This window comes from Pleurodeles waltl, chromosome 7 (assembly GCF_031143425.1).
Source record: "Pleurodeles waltl isolate 20211129_DDA chromosome 7, aPleWal1.hap1.20221129, whole genome shotgun sequence".
Lineage (NCBI taxonomy): Eukaryota > Metazoa > Chordata > Amphibia > Caudata > Salamandridae > Pleurodeles > Pleurodeles waltl.
The window spans coordinates 813013773-813029582 of record NC_090446.1 but is presented as its reverse complement, the minus strand read 5'-3'; the positions used below and the strand labels follow the sequence as shown (position 1 = coordinate 813029582).

Sequence of the window (15810 nt, the reverse complement as noted above, 5' to 3'; positions counted from 1 at the left end):
TTTCCCCTTTAAAAGCACACTGCTTCAACCGTCGGACCTGTCCCATTAGATCAGTTCCAGTTCCACCTACAGTCGCATCCACAACACTTGCCACACCATTGTGTCTCTCATTGAACTTAGATGTCTTTCCTGTATTATCACCCAATGTACATTGTGGTGGAAAATCTAGTACCAGTGAGCTGTGCTATATGATGCAAAAAAATATATATATATTAGAAAGTGGGCTCGTGTGTGAAGTTAAATGGTATCGGTTTAGTCCATCCTGTATCCAAAAACATTTACATACTATCCATACCTTATTGTTGTTGTCATAAAAACCGACTTGGCGATGTTTTTTTATGACTGCTTTAGGCTTGCAACACTCAAAATTGAAATATGAAATTCCATCAACAAAATCCCTAGAGAAATGCAAGAGCACACTCAGTGGTTAAGGTGTGACCAGCGTTGGGAACTTTAATACTATGGATAAAAGCAACAATAACATGTACACTAATTGAAACATATCTAATTTTTATGCATCAACCTTTACGCCAGGGCACATATTTCCCTGGCACTCTTAAATAACTGTAAAGAGCACCACGCTCCGGTCTAGCCGACCACTTTTTTTGCTTTCCCCCGGATTCACATTTACTACATCCTCTGGCCAAGCTTGGATGGAGGCTACAAATAAATGGATGAAGATCGCACCTGGTCTTCCAGCCCAACTACATCTGAAAGTGTGTGCCTACGTTATTTTATGGGCCGCTGAAGTGGGGGCAGACCACGACAATAACTAAGCCAATGTTTTCAGTGACATGGTGTAATTATACCAGCCCCAAGATAAGACTCCCTTTATTCTCACATTTAGGGAAACTGGATAAAAAAATCACAAAGACTTTCACAGTGAAGCAAAACGTCCTGCAGAAACAACCTAATGAAACCACCAGATTTGCTTAGAAAGGAATTATTTTACCTCCATTTTTTTATTACCAATTAGTTTTGTACATAGTAAAAAAAAAATACACTTGCGACTTTAATAGCAAGAAGCCAGCACCAACCAGGTACTCGGTTTTCACGATAACGGTGTTGTCTCTACCTCTACGAACAAAAATGTAATCTTCTGGGAGTTTGGAAAGTTGCTTTGTGAAGTAAAAGCCAAATGCCATGGGTCATTATCAGAGGACGTCCTTCTCCAGAGATGATATGGTGGCACTTTAAAGACTACTCGGGGCACTGTTAGAGTACTGAGTCTTGCTTGGGTGCACATTTCTAAATTCGAGTCAGAGTGAGAAGTGCCTGGCTTATGAAGATGTCCAACAGACCTAGTGATGGGCCTGGTATTTGAAAGCCTTTCTTTAAGCTTGTCCAAAAGCTGCGCTAAATATCTTTAACTACTGACCATCCAAGCAGGGGTCATTTGCCACCAGCCTGATCTGTTGGTTGAACTTCTGCAATTCAAGAACACTTCATTTTAGAAACAGAGTTTTTCTCCTGGCAGATGCCTTAGAACTATTGCAAAAATCCAGCTTTCTGAACTGTAAGGCGGTTACAGTCACTGGTCCTGTGGTCAGGACTGGATGAAAGAAATCTCGGCAAAGTGAACTGGACAACCCTACCCTCACCATTGCAGTAAAATTTACCCCAATGCCGACCTGCGGGTGGGCTCATTTAGAAAAAAAAATCCGTTGTATCAGAGCAGAGCTCTGACGAATGTGGGGAATTGGCATCAGTCTTACTTATGTCTTGCAAGGCCATCAGCATTGAACCAGTTCAGGTATTCAATTCTGAAGCACCCGTACTTTAATTTTTTCGAAAGTACGACTTTAATAGCAGACATGCTCATAACCTATCATATCTACGTTACATGTGGAAATCCTGGTCATGTGCAATCTGGCTCGTTAGAACTGCCTTTCCTGTGGCTTACCCTTCGGTAATGGGAGGAATACATTTTCACACGTTTGGCACATAGATAATTTGCACCTAAGATCTTGACGTAAAACAGGAATAGAAAATGCAAGATCCCTACCGGGACGCATGAAAATGGCAGAATATTTGTGCACAATTTGCACAAAAAAAGCTCAAATGTGAGTAAATGTCAATGGAATGCATCTGTGGGACAGCTCTTTTAATTTAAAGAGGGGACCCAATTCCAATTAGTTGCTTACTACTAAACAGGGATGGACATGATTGTCTTGAAATGTCCATTCTCCAGAGCAGATGATCCTAAACTGTAAAAAAATAAAAAAAGATGAGCTGCTTACAACGGCATTAACCTTGATCATGTACGTTTTCCATCGATTGCCTGCCTCGACAGTCTTTTAAACGGCACGCGCCAAGAGAAAAAAACACAATTAGCAGCTACATTCTTAACGAGGTTTCAGTGAGAAGTAATTGATTTTTGGGCATGGAAGTTGATTATTTGTAATAATGAATCCTTTCCCCTCCGACAAGTGAGCTCAGCGTTTTTTCTTGTTGATTCTTTTTCCTGAGATTTGCGAAATGCGAGTTCGGAGAGGAAAAAAAAAACCTGGCCGCGGGTAAAAATGCTTCTAATCCTGGCTCTGATTATTAAAAAGTTAATAGATGTACTTGTGGTAATTAACCGGAGTTAAATGCCTACGTCTCCCGCCTGCTTGTGTGCCAGGGTTAGATTTCTTGGCGTCATGTTTATGCAAATTGAGATACTGTTTTATCTGTCAACACCTCTACATTTAATTGTCTGCAGCTCGTTCCCATAACAATAATCACCTACCCATTTAGCTCTCATCAAATGAGAAGCGCTTTGAGATTATAATGGCTGGAGCGGACTGAGCGTGTAATTTGCAAATGAGGGGGAAATGGAATGCGTTGTCGATCTAGATTTTTCCGAAGTTTCTCTTTGCTTCGTAATTGAAAGACCTGATCACGCGAACTGCGCAAGGGTTGTCCTTTGTGAGCAATGTGTGCCCTCTGTCACTCACGAGGTTCAATTGATGCTTTAACCCTTTGGTAGTCGCAAACATTGTCCCAGGGGCCACAAAGTTTATTCTGTGAGGGGACCGAGGGCCACATTGATGTCAGCAGGTTGGTGGTCTTGGCTTGTGTGTGTGTGTGTGATTGTGTGTGTGTTGGGGGTGCAGGGGTTAGGTGGGTATAGTTCTAGTGGCTGAGTTTCACAATGTGAAACCATAAAACCTGGGATGAACCCACCTTTGTGTGATCCTAGGCAATTGTTTTATTTCACTTTCTTCTTTATCATCACATAGAAGAGGGTCTGGAAAATACACGACTTCAGGGTGTGCCCTGTACTAAACCTTCTGCCTGTGATTTAATAAACTCTAATGTTGTTCATGTGTAATAGGAACACAGGCCACTCTATGATTCCAAATAACAACTGACCTGCCTCTTAGTTCACTATTGGCAATGTTGTCAGTGTGTGGGGAAGAATGAATGTTTCTAAATTCATGTTTCAAAACTATCACTTTAGAAAAATATTTCTCAATAGAATGATATAACACGATGTACTAAAGTGAAATGATGCTGCATGTTAATGAAATACACCTTTTGAATTTTGAAGAGACCTTATCATATATTTACACTTTTACTGCAAGATGGCTTTGAAAATGAAGGTCCTCCTTTAGTTATGTGTAGCAGGATGACCTAGTTACTTCTTTTCTTTAACTTCAATTAGCCTTTAAATAAAGACTTGCCTGTTTATTTTTATGTTTATATGTTAGTGCTGAGTCCAGTTAGAGCAGCCCAATGCTGCTGTTGATCAGGGGGCCTCATGTAAAGGTCAAGAGGGCTGCATGCAGCCCCCGGCATACTTTGAGTGTCACTACATTAACCTATGCAGTAGCAACTGGATCCCCCGAGTTTATTCTTTTACTACAGTGGTCCAAAAAAATCTCTTTTGTATGTAGAATTTCTATTTTATATGTTTTCTCACGAAAACGTAAACATTTGCATTGCACATAAAACATTCAGAAAACAGCATGAATGATGAAAATTCATTGATATGTTTTCATCAATAGATCACTAATAATTTGTCATAATCCCTAGCATGTTTAAACTATCAAAATCAAAATTGTTATTGCAGTGGTATCAGGGGCGGCTCTTTCGCAATGGCAAAAGTGCATTGCCCCACTGGCTGAGCCAGCAGCTGAAAAATAAAACAAAAGTAAAATATTGTTTTATTTTTCAGCTGCGGGCTCAGCCAGCATGTGCAGTGAGGGGCAGGGCTGGGCCATGGGAAAGGGAGGAGGAGGAGTGGAGTGAGTGCACTAAGTGTGGATGTCAGTTTGGCCGGCCGTCTTAGGCCGGCCAAACAGACATGCTCATTTAGGTTTCTCCAACCCGCTGTGTTGCACAGCCGGATTAGAGAAACTGCACAGACTCCAGTGTAGTGCCTGAGCAGCAGACTAAGCCACTCAGACCAATCCTGACACTACTTCCGTGCTAGTTATAGCATGAGAGCAGCACAAGGATTGCATGGGGGAGCTCCCTCGTGATCAGCTTCAAATCATGCCTAGGACCTGGCTACTACAACCATTGACTGCCATTGGTGCTTTGCACATTTTAGTCTTTTCTCTGGTTCCCCTTATTGTGTTTCAGATAGTTTGGTGTCATTTTTCTTATAAAACTTGTCTCTATTTTTATAAATGTAATGCGTTTTGTAGTCTGTTGTGTTTTTGACTTTTTAACTTTTTTGATACTTTTAAATGTTTTACATATTTTGGTTAAGTTAAGCTTATCTGCTCTTTGTAATAGCTATCAGCAGTTGAGCTCAGTTTTAAATTATTGAAACCTTTGACTGGACCTGACAGGATAGGGACTTTAGTACCTAGTTAGGTGGTGGGCACCAGATCACCCCAAATAATAAACTTTCTCTCAACACAAATATTTAACAATTGTTAGACCTGGCATTCTTGGCATGGTTTCCCCTATCTTTTTGCCTCTGCCTCCTGTAAATTTGACTGTGTTCTAGATTTAGTTTTTGATGGTTTTGGTACTCTGAGCACTGTACTACTGCTGATCAGTGCCAACCTGCAAGTGCTCGCTGTGTAAATTGTGATCATGATTGGTTATCCATGATTGGCATATTTGATTTACTAGTAAATCACTTGTATAGTGAACCATGTGTACCCAGGGCCTTTACATCTAATGCTACTGGTGGGCCTGCAGCGCCATTTGTGCCACTCATACGAGTAGGCCTTGTAAACATGTTGCAGAACTGCCAATGCAGTGTCTATGTGTGGAGTTTTAAACTGCCATGTTGACCTGGCAAGTGTATCCACATGTACACCCTTTTAGTATATGTAAGGCACCTCTAAGGTTGGGCCCAGGTAGCCTCATGGGCAGGGTGCATTGAATTTACAAGGTAGGACATGTACCGATGTGTTTTACATGTCATGATAGTGAAATACTGCCAAATTCGATTTTCACTGTAGCAAGGCTTATCCCTCCCATAGGTTAACATGGGTACTGCCTTGAAACATCTTTTGGGTATCATTTCCCATTGGGAGCAGATAGAGATGTGGAGTTTGGGGTCTCTGAACTCACAATTTAAAAATACATTTCTTAGTGAAGGTGGTCTTTAGTATGTGTTTGAAAGTGCCACTTTTAGAAAATGGGTGTTTTATTACTTAACCATTCTGTGCCTCTGCCGGCTGTGGCATACATGTCTGGGTCAGGATGACAGCTGGGATGGTTGTGAATTCACTTTAGAGTCTGACAGTCACAAAAGAGAGCTAAGGTGTGCACTGCAAATCCTGATTCATTCAGAAATGGGTCTGGTGTAACTTTGCCTGGCCTACAGCATGCGTGGGAGTTAAGTGATTGGCCTCACAAAATTTAAATATAGCGCAAGGCACACAACAGGGCTGTTCTTTAGCCTTACTCCTGTTTGCCCTGTATATGGAACCTCTAGCAGAGATGATATGCACAGATGTGCTAATCAAAGGCATGTCATTTGGCCTCCAAGGCCATAAAATAGCACTTTATGAGTATGACGTTATGATTGCTCTTACCCAACCACACACCTCCCTACTATCACTCATACAGGAAATGGAGGCTTTTGGTAAGCTATATGTCTTGAAAGTTAATCTACAAAAGTCACAAGCCCTGAGCCTCTATATCCCCCAGAACAACAAATCCCGACTAGAATGCCTATATCTCCTGGCTAGGTAGGATAGCTGTTTCAAAAATTACCATCCTCCCTCAGACCCTTTACATAATGCCAACCACTCCCCTACAGTCACCCTCACACGTGTAGAGACTTACATATGGGACAGCAGGAAACTGTGCAAGGGCCTAACTATCATTAGAGCACGGAGGCCTATGGGTTCCTCACTTAAACTACTATTATCGGGCAGCCCAACTACGATACATGGTGGAATGGAAAAGACCCCTTACCAAAAACACTGGTGCTTCATTGATCAAACAATAGCTGGGATTCACATCAGGAAGATTACTTGGCTGCTTAAAAAACACCACCCACCGGGGGTCTACATTTCGATTATCACAAGCCACACTGAGAAAGTGGACAGGGTCAAGCTCCCCCAGAAGATATCTATGTGTATTTCTTCCATTCACACTTATTATAGGTAACCCTGCTTTCCCCCTGCAATGCAGGCCACGGCATTTCCTCCCTGTAGAGAGGCGAATTGCAAATGAGTCAGAGATCTCTTTGACCATTCAAGTCTTATGACCTGCTGTGGCCCAGGAGGGACCAGGATGTCGTCAATTGCGTCTGGGGACAGAGGGGGCATCGAGCAAGACAAGGAGCCCTCTCAGCAGCAGGCAGCACCCGCAGAAGTGCCAGAAACAGGCACTACGAGGATGCGTGAAACAGTGCTCACCCGAAGTCGCACAAAGGAGTCCCACGTCGCCGGAGGACAACTTAGGAGGTCGTGCAATGCAGGTTAGAGTGCCGTGGACCCAGGCTGGACTGTGCACAAAGGATTTCCGCCGGAAGTGCACGGAGGCCGGAGTAGCTGCAAAAGTCGCGGTTCCCAGCAATGCAGTCTGGCGTGGGGAGGCAAGGAGTTACCTCCACCAAACTTGGACTGAAGAGTCACTGGACTGTGGGAGTCACTTGGACAGAGTTGCTGGATTCAAGGGACCTCGCTCGTCGTGCTGAGAGGAGACCCAAGGTACCGGTGATGCAGTTCTTTGGTGCCTGCGGTTGCAGGGGGAAGATTCCGTCGACCCACGGGAGATTTCTTCGGAGCTTCTAGTGCAGAGAGGAGGCAGACTACCCCCACAGCATGCACCACCAGGAAAACAGTCGAGAAGGCGGCAGGATCAGCGTTACAGAGTTGCAGTAGTCGTCTTTGCTACTTTGTTGCAGTTTTGCAGGCTTCCAGCGTGGTCAGCAGTCGATTCCTTGGCAGAAGGTGAAGAGAGAGATGCAGAGGAACTCGGATGAGCTCTTGCATTCGTTATCTAAGGAAATCCCCAAAGCAGAGACCCTAAATAGCCAGAAAAGAGGGTTTGGCTACTTAGGAGAGAAGATAGGCTAGCAACACCTGAAGGAGCCTATCAGAAGGAGTCTCTGACATCACCTGATGGCACTGGCCACTCAGAGCAGTCCAGTGTGCAAGCAGCACCTCTGTTTCCAAGATGGCAGAGGTCTGGAGCACACTGGAGGAGCTCTGGGCACCTCCCAGGGGAGGTACAGGTCAGGGGAGTGGTCACTCCCCTTTCCTTTGTCCAGTTTCGCGCCAGAGCAGGGCTAAGGGGTCCCTGAACCGGTGTAGACTGGCTTATGCAGAAATGGGCACCATGTGTGCCCATGAAAGCATTTCCAGAGGCTGGGGGAGGCTACTCCTCCCCTGCCTTCACACCATTTTCCAAAGGGAGAGGGTGTAACACCCTCTCTCAGAGGAAGTCCTTTGTTCTGCCATCCTGGGCCAGGCCTGGCTGGACCCCAGGAGGGCAGAAGCCTGTCTGAGGGGTTGGCAGCAGCAGCAGCTGCAGTGAAACCCCGGGAAAGGCAGTTTGGCAGTACCAGGGTCTGTGCTACAGACCACTGGGATCATGGGATTGTGCCAACTATGCCAGGATGGCATAGAGGGGGCAATTCCATGATCATAGACATGTTACATGGCCATATTCGGAGTTACCATTGTGAGGCTACATATAGGTAGTGACCTATATGTAGTGCACGCGTGTAATGGTGTCCCCGCACTCACAAAGTCCGGGGAATTGGCCCTGAACAATGTGGGGGCACCTTGGCTAGTGCCAGGGTGCCCTCACACTAAGTAACTTAGCACCCAACCTTTACCAGGTAAAGGTTAGACATATAGGTGACTTATAAGTTACTTAAGTGCAGTGTAAAATGGCTGTGAAATAACATGGACGTTATTTCACTCAGGCTGCAGTGGCAGGCCTGTGTAAGAATTGTCAGAGCTCCCTATGGGTGGCAAAAGAAATGCTGCAGCCCATAGGGATCTCCTGGAACCCCAATACCCTGGGTACCTCAGTACCATATACTAGGGAATTATAAGGGTGTTCCAGTAAGCCAATGTAAATTGGTAAAATTGGTCACTAGCCTGTTAGTGACAATTTGAAAGAAATGAGAGAGCATAACCACTGAGGTTCTGATTAGCAGAGCCTCAGTGAGACAGTTAGTCATAACACAGGTAACACATTCAGGCACACTTATGAGCACTGGGGCCCTGGCTGGCAGGGTCCCAGTGACACATACAACTAAAACAACATATATACAGTGAAAAATGGGGGTAACATGCCAGGCAAGATGGTACTTTCCTACACCTTTCCCCAAATACAGGCCAGCTATGGCATATCAGCAGGGGAGCACTGGCACTACTCCGCCATCAAGCACTGAGTTACCCACCCCCTAGTGTGCCCCATGCCGCCCAGCCCCTCATCCGATTTGAGAAATTACTCCTCATGCCACAGTGACAAGGGCATCCTCTAAGACATATATACCGTTTTGAACACTTATCTAGAGCCCACAAAGTCTCCTGCAGAGAAGAGTTGGGAATCAGTATTTGAGCGCTATAGATTGCTGCAGGTAAGGAGGACATGCTCAAGATTCTACATTATTGGTATTACAATCTGGCCAAACTGACTCAGTGGCAGACTCAGTGGGGTGAAGGCTACTGGCACAGCTGTGGTCACACAGAAATGCTGACTCACCTTCTATAGCACTGCCCTAAACATAAAAGATATTGCAAGGAATTGTTGAATAATATTAATGAGATATAAAAAACTGATGCCCCCAATCAACCCACCTATATATTATTAGGACACTCTAATGCACTAACTTCCCCCCTGTGCACCAACAAAGGTAAGAGCATTACCCTGGCATTCTGCACAGCTAAAGAAGTAATCTTGAGAAAATGGGTCACAGTCAAAACACCAACTCATGCATATAGTTTTTTTGTTGAATAAACTTTGTGCCCTGCTGGACATGCAGAAATTGTCCACCGCCACAGATGACACTCTGCCACTCCTTGACATTATCTGGGGCCCGTGCATTCAGTTTCTGGAGCAAGAATTTTGTGAACTATCCTGTCTGGCATATCTACGAGTGCTTTGACTAACTAATGCCAGTGACGCCACAGGACTGATCACAGCAAGCTAAACTCTAGAATTGTACTTGTGCAGCCCCCCACCACCTGACTCACCAAACATTCTGTGAAATGGAGCATCCTGGAGATAGAGACCCTTAGATAGAGACCATTACCTCTTCCCGAACTACTTTCACCCATTCCACCCATATCCCCCCTGCCCTCATAGACAGGCTATTCCCAGCTATTGCTTAAAGATTTCTCTGTTGCCCTTTCCGTGTCCTCTGCCTAACCAGCAATTGGATGTAGGTTAGAGTTTATGTTTTATATGAGAAACACAATAAAATAGATTTGAACCACAAAAATGCAAACTGTAAACAGTTCTTTCTGGATGACACTGTAGTATGGAATGTTGGGAAAATGCATTTTTTATTTGTCAGGACCCGCTGGCATTTGGGGGTGTGACTAGATGAAAATTACTGAAACCCAATATTTTCACTTTCTAGCTTTGTTTGCCCCCTTCTGTCACTAGGTTCAGGTTACAAGCAACTATCATCTTTTCCACTTTTGAGGCAAAGTCTTTGATTGGTGTCCTTCCTCAGTGACAGACAACCAATACTGAAAACTGGAAAGGCAAACTAAGGATGCCATACCTCATATATCTGGGATCAGACCAATTTCCACTCTTGTACTGGTGCGTGGAACTACTCAGAGTCTTTTAGTAGTTGTCAGCTCTTTTTCATCCACTTGTATGTAGATGACTCTACCATGTCTGAGTAACTCATCCAGTAAGGACAGCCACCTTCTCAAAGCCTGCTAGAAGGAAATACTATCATAAACATCCACCATCATCATCATGTTCGGTGTTAAAAGCAGTTGTCATACCTGATAATCTGGGACTAATTTGACCCAAAGTCAAATGGATAGATTTATCCAGCCTGTATTCTCCACAAGTACAATATCAGACATTCCTTCTGGTCTTTCATCTGACAGTAGATGCCCACATCAAAAGCTCTTAGGGACTGATTATGATCTTGGTGGCATTGCCGCAGAGACTGCCAGTACGGGTGGGGTGAGGCTGCCATCAAGTTGTTGTGCAGACAGTGTGCATTCCGAGGTGAGACGGGGGGGGCGGCTCCACAGCCCATGTAATGGCTGAGGGCTTTGCAGGGGTCCCCCTGTGGCCCACAGTACTGGTTTTCCGTGAACCTTTCCATGATAGGGCAAACCACAATGGAAAGGCTAGCGGAAAGTGGAGTCATGTTCAGCACGGTGGTGCCAAAATAAGCACCACTGTGGTTGACCACGTCTCCGAATGCCACCAAGCTGTTGGGATCCCGGAAGAGGCGTTGGTGTCCTGGCGGACCAGCCGCCAGGATCATAATATGGCGGTCAAACTACCAGAAGTGCGGTGGTCCAACCGCCACCGTGAGTTTGACGGTCCACCAAACTCATAATCAGGCCTTTAGTCTCTCACCTTTGCCTTCATAGGATGTCAGCTTTTTTATGATTCAAGCCTCATACATGACTAAAGGGAAATCTTATCTTTTTAATCAAAACATTTATGTGTTACATCATGATTTTGTTGGCTATGTTCACGGTAACCCTATGGCTCATTGAGGGTAGAGTGTGCATTTTGCCCCATTTATAATTTATGTAAACTTGAGATTCAGCTGAATTAAGGCAGAAAGGAAAATTCAAGGTAGAATTTCCATTCGCTACAGTTAGCTTAAACGTTGTTTGACATTGTAGTCAGCTCATGCATGGATTAGGATAAATGTGAACAGATAAAAATTAACATTAAGCAACGGTGTGGCATCGTGAAACTAGGAAACAAATTAGGTTTAAGTACTCATTGGTGTCACAACCTATTTATCTTCAAACTTTCAACTATATTAATGGCACATTTACAATTAAATTACTTGAAAAGCTTTAGCAGTTTACAGGTTTGGCCCAGAAAAATGATTGAGCTCCCTTTAAGTGCTTTCATTTAGTTTCCTTCTGTATTGCTCTGTGTCTTGGAATGTTTCCATTGCAATTTTAGTATCGAAACCCGAAGTAGTGTCAGGGTTGCTAATAATTGCAATGCTATTAGGGAATTGGCAGGTTAGTGTGCTCCTTAAAATCAGAATTTAATTCAAAAATGTGTCTAACTCAAGAAAATAATGGAATGGGCATTTGTCATAGATGGGCCAGTACTTGGCTAAAATCAGCGGTCATTTGACTTTACTGGGCATCACATTCCCATTATTACATTTAAAATTCATATGGTCAAGAAATGAGAACTTCCGGCCCAGCCCCCAAATGCCAATCCCCAAGGGTCACATTGAGAAAGTAAGAATCCTGCATCCACTTAAGACACTGCTATCACCTTCCCCACTTGTGGAAAGAGAGGCAACATACGAACCTGTGTGGCATGGACACCCACCCCCAGACACACTTGGCACAATTCTAAGCTTCCTCCATACCTTAATCATTCATCAGACTTAAATAGAAGGAGGGGCCCTTAAAGGTTTATATGATGGACTAACGAGGGGTAGTTCCCCTGGGAAATTACAGAAACTGAATAATAGCGAGCAAAAACAGAAATGACTATCTATCTTAAAACAGAAACAAGACAAAAAGAATACTCCAAATCTCTCAGATCCCAATCTTCTGTATAAATCTGAAAACTTTTTAAACATGGTCAGCTTCAGTTTAGGTGAGAGGAAGTTGGGATCATTCATTGCGTTGGTAACATTCAGGTGATCAGGCCCCAAGTGGCATCTGAAAAGGGCCATGACATTTTAAGAATCCAAATGTTCAACTATAAAGGAAAGCAGGTGAATTCAGATGTATAATCTTTGCCATCTGGTCTGTTTGCCACTTGCCTTCCATATTGTCTTTTCATGCAGAGGCCAGTGCATTTGTGTCATGTTTAGACAGTCTATAACTTTTCAGGTCCATGTTGTGGTGGTAGTAGCCCCTTCGTCTTCGCAGACGTCATTAACAATGAGATCCCTGGAAGACTGAGCACTATATCAGTTCTGCAAAGGCTTCAAAAGCTGTCACATCGAGGTTGCTATACTACACCCAGACCAGAGTTCTATAGCTCGTTGGAGGTTATTTTACAGATTCCATATATTAATTCCTGAACTAAGTCCAGAATATAATGAAGAAATGCTGCTTTATGCTAAGCCATTGCCACACCTTTACACCCCTGTAGGTAGTATTACTAGTGAGACCAAAGCTTGTTTCCTTCACAAATAACACAACAGAAGCTAAACACTTTAGAGTGTGTGTGGGTGTTTATCTGTGTTCGATTTTCCTACTTGTGTTTAACTGATGGTTGTTGAGTCGGAAAGAGTGTTTTCATTTCTCAGCTGAAAAAGCATCACTCAGACTAAGGACATCAATTCGTGGTTTTGACAGTAATGTAACCAAACTTGAAGGGCCCACATGCAAAGTACATGGAGCCCTCCTTCTCCTCTCAAGGCCCAGTCATGAGCTCTCAGGCCAGAGACCCACCGACTCTTCACAGTGTACTGTGCTGAGGGTCCCTCGCACTGCTGGAGCAGCGGGGGCTAGTGTTACACCAGTTGGTTTTGACATACAAAAAATCTCCGCGACAGAAATCACTTCAGACATAAGGTGCCGGTGTAGGTTTCATCATTTTGTAAATAGTGTGTGATTTTGCAAATTGAACCCGAGATTTTTTTATATTATGCCTGTTTCAATTTTGACAAAGTTTGTTTTATCGTTTAATAATTTTTTGTAATTTTCTGCTCAGGTTGCTGGTTTCTAGTGGTCTACACTCTTAGCACCTTATTGTTTTTTAGGAACAGTGGTATGTGCAATCTTGCTACGTGTGACAGGTTCTGAGTCCACGTGCGTGCTTTGGTGGTTCTCAGCAACTGCTTTCACAGTCCTGGGTTGTTTCATGGGGTAAAATAATGCAATTACAACTTTTTGAGTGTGGTAACCTAAAAAAATCGCATGAAATAGATCCAACGACGGGGAAATGGTGTCACTTTAATGACTGTTTTCTACAGATGACTATGTTGTTTCGTGAGTCTAAATGTGGCGTAACCACCTACAGGGAGAGCAATAATAAGAGTTACCGAACCCCACATATTTCATAGTTACCATTCTAATCCTCTATGAAATTTTAGGAAAAGGCCAACATGTGTTAAGAAGTAAAATCATGAACCTCCTAAGGAATATACAATGTTCAAACATAAATGGATCGCACTGCATCGCGTTTGTACAGTGCCAAAACAGGAAGGAAAAGCAGTGATAATTCCAAATACAATAAAACTTAAATCAGCACCCCATCCATTCACTAGACCGTTTTCAACTTCCTCCCTAAATACAAGGCCGAGAAAAAATTAAATATGTACAACAAAAACCTCAGAAGTGTTTTTGAAGAGAATGCTAAAAAGTGTGGCAGAGAGGTTAAGGCATGTTGACCATTGGTTAGTAAGGAGTCTTTGGCCCTGATTTATACTTTTTCGGGGCAAAACTGCACTAATGCAGTTTTGCACCACAAAGTTTAGCACCGGCTTGCACCAGCCAGGCACCATATTTATGGAATGGTGCAAGCCGGTGCAAAGGGTAGGCTAGTGTAAAAAATGTTGTTAGTTGGGATGGGCTGGTGGTATGGAAGAGGGGCATTTTGCACCAAAAAATGACTTTAGGCAGGTTAGAGTAAAACAAAATTACTCTAACTTGCCTAGAGTCATTTTCTGACGCAAAACCATCCGTACCACATGACTTCTTTCTTAGGAAAGACAGGAGTCATGCCCATGACCCCAATGGCCAGCATAGGAGGCCAGGGTCCCCTGGGCACGGCCATTGCACCCTGTGCCATGTATGGGGGCCCATTTCAGGGCCCCCTATGGCACTTTAAAAAATAAAATAAAATACTTACCTGTACTTACCTGGGATGCGGTTCCCCATCCTCTGCTGTCCCTCTGCTGTGGGTCGGGTTGTTCCTGTGGCCTGGGGAGGGCACCTGTGGGCTTATTCCATGGTGTTCCACCATGGAAATAGGGCTACAGGTCCCCTAACGCCTGCCCTGACCCAGGCATTAAAAAATGGGGCAAAGGAAGCTTTGCACCATTTTTTGACCCCTCCCGTGCACCATTTTTACTCGAGAGTATAAATATGGCGTTAAGGCCATAGAGTCATTTTTTGCACTGGAACGCCTACCTTGCATCTCATTAAGGCAAGGTGGGTTTCCACGTCCAAAAAATAACTTTAACTCCATAAGTTTGGCGCTAGACGGGTCTAGCGCAAAAGTATAAATATGCCCCTTTGTAGGAGAGGTTAGAGCTTTGAACCCAGCAAGGCAGTGCGAGGAAGCTCTCATGATATATGTGAATTAATGGAAATACTAAAACAGGGAAACCACATTGGAGGAAACCAATTTATGGAAAAGCAATTTTAAGGAAAGCCATTTTAAGGAAATACAAAAGAATACAAAATTAAAGGAAACATTTTAAAGGCAAGAACATTTTAAGGAAAAATCCAAAATGACTTTTAAATTGAATTTAGGGATGGTGAAGTTTTTTTTTGTTCTGGGACAGATTATGAGGGGTGAGATATGAGTGAAATTCTAGTGTAGATAGGTTTTTTTAAATTCCGAGATGGGTGGAGTTTAGGGTGGTAAGGGTTTGTAGCACTCAGACAGGCGTACATTTTAGGGGTGGTGAAGGGTTTTAGGGTTCATGAATGAGTGGAGATTAGGGGTGATGATGGGTTCTTAGGATTCAGAGAAGGGCAGAGTGCAGGGGTGTTGAGAGGCTCTTAGGGTTCACAGATGGTTGGAGTTTAGGGCTGGTAAGGTTCTGAAATGGAAAAATATAAGTGTGGGTACTCTGTACAAGAGTACCTGCTTGTTTCTGAGAAGTGCCGGTACTCTCACATTAAAGGTATTGTGATTTTCTTGAGAAGTGCAGGTACTCTCCTTTTCAAAATAAAAAAGTGCTGGTACTCAGTACCGGAGAGTACCGGCCCATTTATAGCACTGGAGAGGCACATTTTTATAACTGTGTTTAGAATTGCATCACAAAAAATTTAAAACTGAAGAGACAGGCAAAGCAGGGAAGAAAATGAGGTAAAATTGCCCAGGGGCATTAAGTTGAATGGCAGAGGCAGATGGAGTAATGCAGAAGATCCAAAATAAGTGCTCTAAGTGAGTAAACCAAACCACATCAGAAGTGAGTAAAACCTGTTGTTTTTTTACATCTGGTTGCTAAAAGGCAGATCAGAATTTCGACATCTACTCAGAAAGTGCACCCGAGATAATACAATGTTTATCTCTACATCACTA

At 43.5% G+C, this 15810-nt stretch overlaps 1 protein-coding gene across 1 annotated transcript in view; it reads left to right on the top strand.

The window, feature by feature from the left end:
• Positions 1-15810, top strand: part of TENM2 (teneurin transmembrane protein 2) — a 1257685-nt gene that overhangs the window by 1203660 nt on the left and 38215 nt on the right. The gene's annotated exons all lie outside the window — the stretch shown is intronic.